General features: G+C 38.9%; 1 pseudogene; it reads right to left on the reverse strand.

The window, feature by feature from the left end:
- Window positions 1-7,476: 7,476 nt before the first annotated feature.
- LOC149182013 (phosphoacetylglucosamine mutase-like) lies at window positions 7,477-8,906 on the reverse strand (annotated as a pseudogene).
- Between the last annotated feature and the right edge of the window lie 2,895 nt (window positions 8,907-11,801).

Consider the following 11,801-nt stretch of genomic DNA (forward strand, 5'->3'; position numbering starts at 1 on the left):
GACACATCACTGGGAGGATGCCATCCCCATTGGAGCCACTATTAGGGTCCTATAATATAGGTAATATGTTTGTTCAATTATCTATTTTGAAAATTTGTTGGTAAAGTTTAAATTATGAATCACTAAGTGTCATATCTTAAAGGTTTTCTTGTAAAAGGAGAGCCTAAAGGTTTTCTTGTCCAAGGATCCATTTAGTTCTTGAAGCCTGGTGGTCAAGAAAAGGTATGGATGTTTAGGATATTTTTTGCATATAAATACTGGGTTAGAACATATGGCAGTTTTTTTCATGATAAAGTGCTCAGAATCAACTTTCCAATGGTATATCTAGTGCTTACAATCAGCTTCCATATTAAAAGGTAGATCAAGATGACGTCTGCTTCTCAAAACTACAAGAAAATAAGTAAGCCTAAGTGAGAAATTATTTATTGGAATTATCAAAATTAAAAATTAATAAATAAATCCAAACTCTAGATCATTAGAAACATATTTATCATCCATCAGCCAAAACCATAAATTCAAAAGTCAAAACATATGGCCCCACACCACACTTCATGCATTAATTTACCCCCAATGTTAAAAGGCCTCGAGATATGTGCAAATTAAAATCAATGGTTATAAATATACTTCAGAGCCCCCAGCCCCTCGACATTAAACCAGGAAGGGGGGTCTCAAAAGTTGTTATCACCTTTGCCTTTTTTACAGTTGTCACCCTACAACATTAAACCAAGAAGGGGGGTTTGAAAAGTTGTTTTCACCTGTTGAGAATGCAACAAGATGATGGAGCTTAGTGGAAAGGAGTTGCCTTCACTAAGTGGGCCCGCAGGAAAATTATGGAGCAAAGTCTATTTTTAGACTATGTCTATTTTTAGACATATGGATCATGGTCTATGAGTTGCAGGATGCTATTTATGGATGATTGGTCATGTTGGGAAAAATAGATGGACTTCTATTTTTGGTTCAAAGCGGTGTGATCGAAGTCTATTTTTAGACTACCAGGCTAAAAATAGAAAAGTCAAATATTATTGTCTCATAATAATATTTAGACTATAAACATTATCTTATCCTCTTAGAGCACTTCAGTTTGAGCTACAGATGTGGCACATGCAGCTGTCAAAAGGAAATACGCTTTCTTTGTGAGTCAGTTGAGCTATTGCATGCAGGACTTCAGTTAGAGCTTAAGCAGTTGAGTTTGGTGGAGTTGGATGTGGAGTTGATGGAGTTGTGTTCAGTTTGACTTGGTTAAACTAGTTGTACTTAGTCTAACTGCAAATAGACTAGTGATGAGTTGTGTGAATTAATTATTAACTCATAAAGAAACTAAAGAATACATCAGTTAACTCAGTTGCATGTCAGTGCATGTACAGTTCAGTGGAGACAGGTGTTAGAGGTTGAGATTGCTATCAATTGTGACTATAGTTGCGCATGAGATCTTGCACAATCAAAGGGATTGAGTTATGCCAATGAGTATTGCGTAGTGTGGGCCAATACAAGGTATTATAGCCCGTGCTCACGTGATTTTAAGTGTGAGTGATTTTCACAAGGCATTGTGCAGTGGAGGCAGGCAAAGCAGCGGAGGAGAATTGAACCTGTGACTTGTTCGGATCTGAGCTAGTTTTGTGTGTAACAGGTGGAGATGGTACTGAGTACTTGTGAGGAATATTGTACTATGTATTGTTACATGTTCTTAATCATTAATATACAGATAGTGTGGGGTTTTCAGCTGTATGCTTTCCCCGGGTTACATACTGTGTTAATGTGCGCATGCGAAGGGGGACCAAACTGATTTCTAGAGCACCAGTGTCAGAGAAGGGGCATGAGGAGATTGTAAAGAGGAGAATCCTTGAGCTGTTGTGTAATTTCCTATTCCTCCCCACCCCCATTTGTCCTTGGAAGACTGTGTACTGGGGCGAGGCCAGAGAGAGCTGTAAGAAACAAGTTTCTTTCAGCAAGAAGAGGTTTTGGGACCTCTGGAAAAGTCCATCCTGCCCAATTCCTTTTGTTATCCCAAGAGGAGATGTCTGCAAGCCAAAGGAGACCTTTGTTCACTAACCAAATATTTATCTCATTCAAGGACTTTAAGGAGGCCAAATGGGCATTCCCTTGAATAGTATCCTCCCACAGTAAGGTTCTCAGGCCATTGCCTGAGATTCTATATAAATGTTGCTGTAAGTGATCAATCCATGTTCTGCTTAAGTTCCAAATTTTTGTTCCTAAAGGAGTAGATGTTGTTGTGAGATTTCTCAAGGAGCCTCCCTTTAGTTATTTCATCCAAAGAAGCTTGCTAATAGGATGCTTTTTGTTTGCATACAACTGCCAAATGATTTTTCCACCTAAAGCCAAATTTGCCAAGCCTGGATCCCGAGTCTGTAACCCACCTTCCTGAAATGGTCTTTTAAGGACATCCCATCTTAGCCACATTATACCAGTGCAAAGATCCTAGCAACCACTACAACATGGATGGCCATATATAGGAGAAGTGTTGGAAGTTGCATCCAGAGCCAAACCTGAAGAACATAAAGAAAGATAATAAGAATAAGAATCTCATGGCCACTAAATTGAGAAACCAAGTTCAAAGCATCCCGAACGTGGATAAGAAGATCATTTGTACATCACTGCAAAAGGAGGTGAATCTCAATAGCCTTCAGCAATAGGAAGAGAAAGAAATGAGCAACCTCTTCCATATAAAGGTACAGGTCAAGAAGACAAATATTTATGCTCTATTTGACTCAGGATCAGAGGTGAATCTCATTGCAGCAGAGCTGGTCAAGAAGTTGGGGTTAGAAGTTCGTGATCAACCAAACCCATATCCATTGGGATGGGTAAATAAGGGTGTAGAGCTTAAGGTAACAAACAAGTGCAAAATTAGATTTGTTATCAGTGATGATTTTATTGATGAAGGAGATTTTGATGTAGTTCCCCTTGATGTATGTGGAGTCATGTTCAGTACTCCATACATGTACATGCATGATTCAATATTCATGAGGAGAGATCACCAGTACTATCTCATCAAGTATGGAAAATCATTCATCATCAACGCACACAAAGGCAAGTTGAAACTTTCACTCGTAAGTGCTAACCAAGCCAAGAAATTGATCAGTTACAACAAGAAGTATGCTTTATTATTTTTAAGAGAAAGTGAGTCTAAAGAGGAGTCAGTAAGAGGCAAGGCATCCCTGGAGGGGTGTACTAAGAAACAGAAACAACAATTGGAGGAGTTGTTACATGCATATTGGATGTGTTTCGAGAACCTAAAGGGTTACCACCTAAGAGAGAAGTGGAGCACAAGATCTAGGTATTGCCAAACTCCCCATGTCCAAATATTGGGTTGTACAGGAAGTTTGTTATAGAAGCAAGTGAGGTGAAGAAACAGTTGTAGCAGCTACTGGAACAAGGTGTCATTTGACTGAGTACATCACCATGTGGGTCACCCATCATCATTGTGCCAAATAAGGATGGGACTTGCCCGATGTGTATAGATTATAGGTGATTGAATAAAATCATGCTCAAGAATAGATACCCCTTGCCCAGGATAGATGATTTGCTAGATCAGTTGCAGCAAGCAAAGCATTTCACCAAGCTTGATTTGAAGTCTAGAGAACAACAGGTTTGAGTCAAAGAAGAACATACATGAAAGTTTGTCTTCAAAACCAGGAAAGGTTTGTATGAGTGGTTAGTTATGCCATTTGGCCTACGTAATGCACCCTTTACATTTATGAGATTAATGAATGATTTACTTCACCCTTTTATAGATTCATGTTTTATTGTCTATTTGGATGATATAATGGTATATAGTGCTACCTGGGATGAGTATATGTCACATTTAACTTAGGTGTTAGAAACATTGATGAAGCACTGGTTACTACCCTACCTACAATAAGGAGCTCTATGCCATGGTGCAATATGTGAGGAAGTGGAAGTACTATCTGATGGGAAAGGAGATAGTAATCCACATAGATCACCAGTTGTTATAATACTTGTAGGCCTAGAATAAGCTACAACAGACTAGGCACTACAAGTGGATGGGGTTTTCACAACAGTTTCATTTGGTGATCAAGTATAAGAAGGGTAGCACAAAAAAGTTGGCTGATATGCTTTCAAGGCCACCCACACCAAATATTACATCTTTGGGTACTCTTATGCACATGGATTCATTCACCCATGATGCATACAGAGAGGCATATTTAGAAGATAAAGACTTCAAGAAGATGTATCAACAGTTGCAGATTGAGAGTCATGTGCACGATGGTGATAGTACCATTGACTACCATCTGCAGAATGGGTTACTCTATAAGTTGGATAAGCTATGTGTTCCAAAAGGTGAGTGTTTTCACTGACTAGAGAGGCTCACACCTACAAGGTTGTAGTGCACTTTGGTGTAGGGAAGACCATGGCTAACTTGCAAAGATATGTGTATTGGCCCAAGATGCAAGATCATGTATCTAGGTTCATAAGCGGATGCATGTTTTGTTGTACCAGAAAGACTAGCAACAGAAAATAAGGTTTGTGTCATCCCTTACCTACACCTACTCATCCTTGGGAAAGCATTTCCATGGACTTTGTGGGAGATTTACTAACAACCAAGGAGGGACATTACTATGTTTTTGTGGTAGTTGACAGGTTCAACAAGATGTTTGTTCTGATCCCCTGTAAAAATATTGTCAGCAGACAAGAAGCAGCAAACTTGTTCTTGTGACAGGTCTGGGTGCACTTTGGGATACCAAGAAGCATCATTCTAGGCAGGGATACAAGATCTCTCAGTGCATTATGGACTACATTGTGGGAGAAGATGGACACAAAGTTGAAGATATCTACAACATTCCATCCACAGAAAAATGGGCAGACAGAAGTAGTCAACAGGGCTTTGGTGCAACTTCTGAGGGGATACAACTAGAAGAATCCTAAAACCTAGAATGAAAATCTAGTATATATATCATTATTATAACAGAGCAGTCTACACTTGTATAGGAAAGTCCCCATTTGAGACTTGTTTTGGATATTTTCCACCTTCACCTTTGGATATTTCTTATGGGAAACAAGGAGGAGTGAGGGAATTTCTTATTGTAGATGATTCGAGGGATGAAAAATTTATAGAGAATATCAGGCAGATCCATATACAGGTACAAGAAATGTTGCAGAATTCATAGGAGAAGTATAAGGACAGCCATGATCAAAATGGAATAGAGAAATCATTCAAGGTGGGAGAAAAAGTGTGGCTACAGTTGAATAAGGAGATGTTATAGTGGCCTAGTAAGAAAATCAAGGCCCTAAGGTATGGTCCCTTTCAGATACTAGAAAAGGTGGGCGATAATGTTAGATCAGGAAGAGGAATGGGTCCTACCTTCTGTGGAGCATTTTGCACCGGACACTCAAGCAAAGTTGACAAAAGATACAGTTTTGCAGAAGAGGTCCAGAACTAAAAGACGCGGGCAGGATGAACTTTGGAACATTGGGTTGAAGGGACAACTTCCACGAAAAGCTAAATGGTACACCAGACAGAAGGTGGATGAAACATCTCCTCACCTCATTCAGTAAAATATTTTGGGGACCAAAAGCCTGCAAAAATGGGGAGGTGTGATCCAAATTGGATTATTATATTTTTGGTCATCCATATAGATTCATTTAGAGGGGAAATAGTGGAGGATTCATCTCATAGGACCATTATTACTGGCGGGACCCAGTTTGGTGAAACTGGGTCTAAAACCTTCTGGGGGAGTTTTGAGCCATAAAATGACATTTTTTTGGGGCAAAAATTTGTCACATTATCATAGCACCTTTCCATGTTATTCTACAAACAAAGACCTTTCCAACGGCGCAATAAGCACATCAATCAGAGTACGTATGCAAAATTTATGCCACTAAAAAATTGACCTTCCTATTTTCACACCTATAGTTCGAGAGGGTGCCACATCAACTGCCATTATTTATGGACAATGGGCTAGCCATGCATTTTTGACGTAAAATAATTTAAAAGAGTCTATATTGTAACTCTAGTTAATATTTGATGTAATCAAAATTAACCACTAGTAGGCTATCGGGCTATGTTATAACCGGGCTGCTAGGAGGAAGAGGCATTCCATTCTTTCGAGAGCATTTTGTTCAATAGATGAGAAAAGATAGCTAGGAGAGATAGGAGGTAGAGAACACAGAGAGGATTTGTGCATTATAGTAGCCCACGGGCCACATGCATTACTTCTTTGTACTTTTATCGATATTTCCAGACAGAAAAAGAGAACAAAGCAACCTCACCTTCCCGCTGGGTTTTCTCCAAAAAGGGTTTCCTAGAGATAATATCTTGTGTATTATGTGTGTGTGAGCTTATTTTTTCATTCTCTAATTTTCTGTATAATTTTTGTTCGCATGCATGCACTAATTACATTAAAATCTACATATCTAGAAATTAAACCAAACTATAATAGTGTAAAATCTCAGTATTGTAATATATTATTATAAGATCTGTTGTGACAAACTTTCTAGTGGAATGTCCATGGCGGTTTATGGATCAGGTTGTTTGTGGAAGCATCCACATAAATTTAATTTTTAGGATTACCCCTCTTCTTTTAACCTAGGCGATCTAAGCAGCTTTAAGTATGCGTTGGCTCTACTTGTGAGAGCCAAAATTAGTGTTTTCACATTGAGTTGCTTTATCTTGGTGGCCAAGATCATATGCTTTCCTTTTATATTATTTTAGGGTAGGATTTTCTCAATAACCATGTTGTTCATGTGATATAATTTTCTATTCCATGATATACTAATTTCATCTTTGAAATAGTACATACAATATCTCAAAAGAAAATGTTTGAGTAGTAAGTTAACACCTTCACACCCACCTTTGAGGACATTAACAAAGAATTCTAGGAGACCTCATAATACATTTCCAATCCCTCTATCAATGCTATCTGAAGCTGTATCATTGATCGTCTTCACTAGAACGTCGAACCTGTTAATAATTTTTGCACCAATTTTGCAAAACAAGGTTTGATATTTAAATTCACCCTACTAGGTTACATATACCTAAATGGCATTATTTATATGAGAGATGGTTGTATAATGTAGGATTTATAAGATTCTAGTGATATTTCAAGGGATAATGACTACAAAATGAAACTGTGATTTTAATATCTTTCACTTACTATCTAGCACTCATGTTTGTGTCTACGACAATTTGTCAATTTCTTTTCTAGCAAATGGAAATACTACACTCAATTGGAACACAACACAAAATTATGATGTTCTAGACAAATTAAGTCATTGGAGAAACCATATGTAATCTCAAAGAAAAAACATGATAATAAAAAATATCTAAGCTATATAAATTAACACAATCACTTAAATGTATTCACCATATCCTACTTCTCAAGCACTGCTAACTATAATTAGTTGTATGAATTACTTTTCATAATACAAAAGGTGGTTCCTTACGTGAAAGACCACAATGAGTCCAAGATATGAAAAAATAGAAGAACAAACCTTCAATTATCATATCAGAAGGTTCATATATAATATATTCCATGTTTGAATGGACTATCCCATACAGTGAAGAATTACCTCTACCAACAACAATCCACTCAATACATCCTCAGTTGCTTGATTGATCAAACCATTGATGGCCAACAATCTTTGAAAAACCCTCCTCTACTTTGAGTCTAGAAGTTAAATTTAAAGAAGTGTAATGAATGACAAATACTCCTTTGATTACATTCTCTATATACTAGACTAAATACCAGCAATCTTTCAGTTATTAGAGCCCATTTATAGTTAAACAAACTTGTTGATGCATAAGAAAGCTCTTCATCAAATTCTTTTAACCATAGTAAGAATTCCTTAGAAAATAAAATAGTCTCGTGACTATTTGCTTCAAAGTAGATACCAATATCATATTTAGTAGCCTTCTCATGTAAAGTACTTCACTCCAATGGAACTGAACATAAATTCCAAACCAATTTCTCTCAAATTACCTTGCTAAAGCTCCATTAGCATAAGAAATCTATATGCTCCAATGTAATGGAATGGCACTCTTCAATGAAAGCATTAAGAGCTATCTTACTGCTAGTGAAATTTCTACCTTTTATTGGTTATATATAGAATCTAATTTCTTATTTATGAAAATATAAAAAAGCATCAAGATTTTATCACCATCAAGCAGCTCAACACCCCTTTTCTCTGGGGATGACATATAGAAATTAACTAGTATGTCTACATCACCATCCAAGCTTGCACACCTTTTCAAAATTAGTTACTATGTAATAAAAAAACAATAAGACAAAGAAAAATAGGTACTAGCTTCCATTATAGTAAACACAGAGGACAAGAAAATCACCTTTTTCCAACATCATCCCCTCCAAATCCACTGGGAGTGACCTTCTCCTTCTACACAAAGTTAGTCCCGACACTATCATTGAGCCCTCCCTCACCTTCCCTGCCAGATTTCCTAATATTCACTTCAATACCCTCCAAAAATTGTTGTAATGTATACAATTTTTTTGCACCTACTCCATTTACTCCATCTACCACCACTCCTTCAATAGGAGGTCACAACTTCTATACTCTAGGCCTTGTTCCCATAATAATTTTGCATGCAAATGATTGTATTGAAAGATAAATGTCAATGATTCAGTATATAAATATAAAACAATAGTCAAGACTCATGATTCATTGGTAAGGTGGCTCAATCAACTTCAGAAACATTCCCAATATAGTGAATTCAGAGAACAAGTACAAGTTAAAGAAATCTATCAAACGTTACACATAATTCCTAGATTTCCATAATGAGACATTAAACACACTTACTTGAGTGAACTTGAAAGATGCATATAATAATTAGATTATGTTTTTGGCATGCCTTTGTTCTTACTCTGGACCATCCAGTAAACTTGTGGAGTATTCAAGATACCCATGTCAACTTCCATCACTCCTTTTACAACCCCAATGCCCTTCAGAAGTAGTCGTAAATATTATTTTCTAGTCATATATTTAGCAGTTACTTTATTGTGCCTATAAAATTATGCTAGTCATATATTTAGCATTGAGTAGTTCTTCTCCACTAGGCCTTACATCTCTTGCCACAAGTATCACCCCAGATTATGCCTCCCCACATAACATGCCTTTCTTTTTTATGAACTCATCAATCAAATGAAAAAAATCAATGAAATCAATGAGCTAGAGGAATTCAAGAAATGATTTTGTAACCAAGTTCTACTATAACACAAATAAGGATGCCGGTTTACTAAACTAAAAATATCATACCTACAACCTCAATTGAATACAAACAGGTACAAATAAATATGGTCTTATTGTCAGGAACAAAGCTCACATGTACAAAATTCCCTGCATTGACAACATTTGTGATGACATCTTCAAAGGGCTTCCATTATTGGGTCAACATGTGTTAGGGTCCCACCCTAACCCCCTTATTTATGTCATGGGATCACGTCATAGTCAAGAGTCAAAAAAGCCCATATTAATATTTGTAAGTGGTTAACCCGCAATTAATGACGGGACCACAGTTAGTTGCAAATGGGCGGTAGTATTAGATAGATGGTATTAATAAAACCCACGGTATTGGCCCGTGGTATTGCATGTATGAGTCATATAAAAAGGATAGAGACTCCCTGCGAGGAGTATCGTTTTTTGTTTTTGTAATCGAGCTCTGCTCTATTGGAGGTTGCCCCCTCGAAGAGGCCTGTGAACATTTCTCTCTGAATAATAAAATCATTGCTATTCTGTGTTCTGGGTTTCTTTTCTTCGTATATTCTGTGTTTTGGGTATCTTTTCTTCGCATATTCTGTGTTTGGGTATTACTTTGCAGGTTAAGAGCATAACAAGTGGTATCAGAGTACTTTCCAGGGCTCGGTGGGATCTCCAAATTTTAGCAATTTTTTTTTTTTGGCTAGAGACGTGTTCCGGCGTCTTTAAACCACGGGATCTGTCGTTAAGCGCATAAACCTGCGGATTTGGGGAGGCATGCACGCAGGAAATACAAGAGGTGGTCACGTCTGTTGGACTCCCTTGTAACCCCTGTGGGTACCCCTTCGAGTAGTAGCGCATTAGACAGAACCGCGCACGGACTGTCTTCCACGTACCCTCTGGGTATATAGGAAGCCCCCTATCTCCCTTGAAACCTCGCCATAGATAAACCTTCGGCCATCTTGTGGCTATAGTACACCGAGAACAGCACTCGGAGAGATTACTCGCCCGTACGATAGGGTAGTCGGGTTGTACGGCTAAGGGTACGGTCGATCCTCCTTAGTTAGAGCCCTGAAACATTGGGCCGAGTACTACTGTCAGACCCTTATGTATATTGCGATCTGTAGCACCTGACACTCCTCAAGACCATAGTTCCCTTTCTATCGGGGAATCACACATCATCTATTCCAGATCAGCAAGTGCAGCAGCAGCAGACATCAGTCCCGCAGCTCCATCAGATCAACAGCAGCAGTTGTTCCACCATTCAGATCTCTCAGATCCACCAGATCGGAGTAGTTGTGAAGGGTTCCTGTACCTGGATATAATTTTCGTAGGACTTTTGGCGGCACTGACATTTTGAGGATTTGGCGACTGCAGTATTGATCAGGAAGGAGTAAAACTCCGTTAGGAGTTTTCCAAAAAAAAAAGTCTGAGATCTTCCGGGGCGCTTATTGGTGACCTAGCCCATCAGAATCAGGACGACGAGCTGAGCAAGGTGGTACCATTCAATTTCTTAGTAAAAAAATTTTGGCGGTCCCAATTTTTCATCAGGTTGGTGTATGGTAGAAACTCGCGCTCAAGCAATGGCCAATGAAAGGATGGACAAAATTGAAGACCAGGTGAACTCCATCCAATTTTCGGTGAACGAAATACAACATGAGATTAAAGGAATAAGTATCCAGATACAGAACGCACTGAAGGGCAAGGAGCCAGCCCACGAGGAGGCGAATAATGGTCATGAATACCATGAGGGTGAGTCTAGCCACTCTCCCCACGTCTGGCACACCCACCCACCACCCAGTCAGCGACCTCCCAAGTTGGATATGCATAAATTTGACGGTTCTCACACGTCCGCATGGCTAGCACAAATGGAGCAGTATTTCCAATTGAATCATATCATAGATGAGGGGACTAAGCTTATGGTGGGCACCATGTACTTGGACAATGAACGATGGCAATGGAAGGAATGGCATCAGCGTTGCAATGGAAATTTTCATAATTGGGCCCAATTTGCCAAAGCTCTTCGAAATCGCTTTGAACAGGAAGACTCTTTTTTGGGGCGTCTCACTAAGCTCCGACAGACGGGTACAGTGGAGGAATATATTACTGCTTTTGAAGCCTTAACCTTCCGCACTAAGGGTCTCACAGATGAGTACTACATGGAATACTTTATCAGCGGTCTTAAAGAAGCCATCAAAGCTCAGGTTCTACTCCACCACCCTCCCACATGGACAAAGGCTTGCCAGGTAGCTCGTAAGGTGGAACGTGCATTAACAGCCCAATCCAGCCGCCCCAACTTCCCCGCTAAAGGTCGTCCCTCACAGGCTCCCAACACGACTCAGACACTTAAGATTCAAAAGGTGTCACCTGCGGAAATGGCAGAAAGAAGGAAGCAAGGACTATGTTACTACTGTGATGAAAAATATTCCCCGGGTCATAAATGCAAAGAGCCCAAGTTTTTTCAAATAGATGCCAATGACTACAGCTCCACCGAGGAAGATCCACCACTTGAGGAACCAGAGGCGATCGAAGAAGATAACCAAAAGGAGATTGTATCTAATGAACCAATTATTTCGCTAAATGCATTGGCAGGAATTTCTTGCCCTCAAACTCTCAAA

The sequence above is a fragment of the Pinus tabuliformis genome, chromosome 3_2 (genome assembly GCF_031772625.1).
Source record: "Pinus tabuliformis cultivar Carrire ecotype Pingquan chromosome 3_2, CPIR1, whole genome shotgun sequence".
NCBI classification, from domain to species: domain Eukaryota; kingdom Viridiplantae; phylum Streptophyta; class Pinopsida; order Pinales; family Pinaceae; genus Pinus; species Pinus tabuliformis.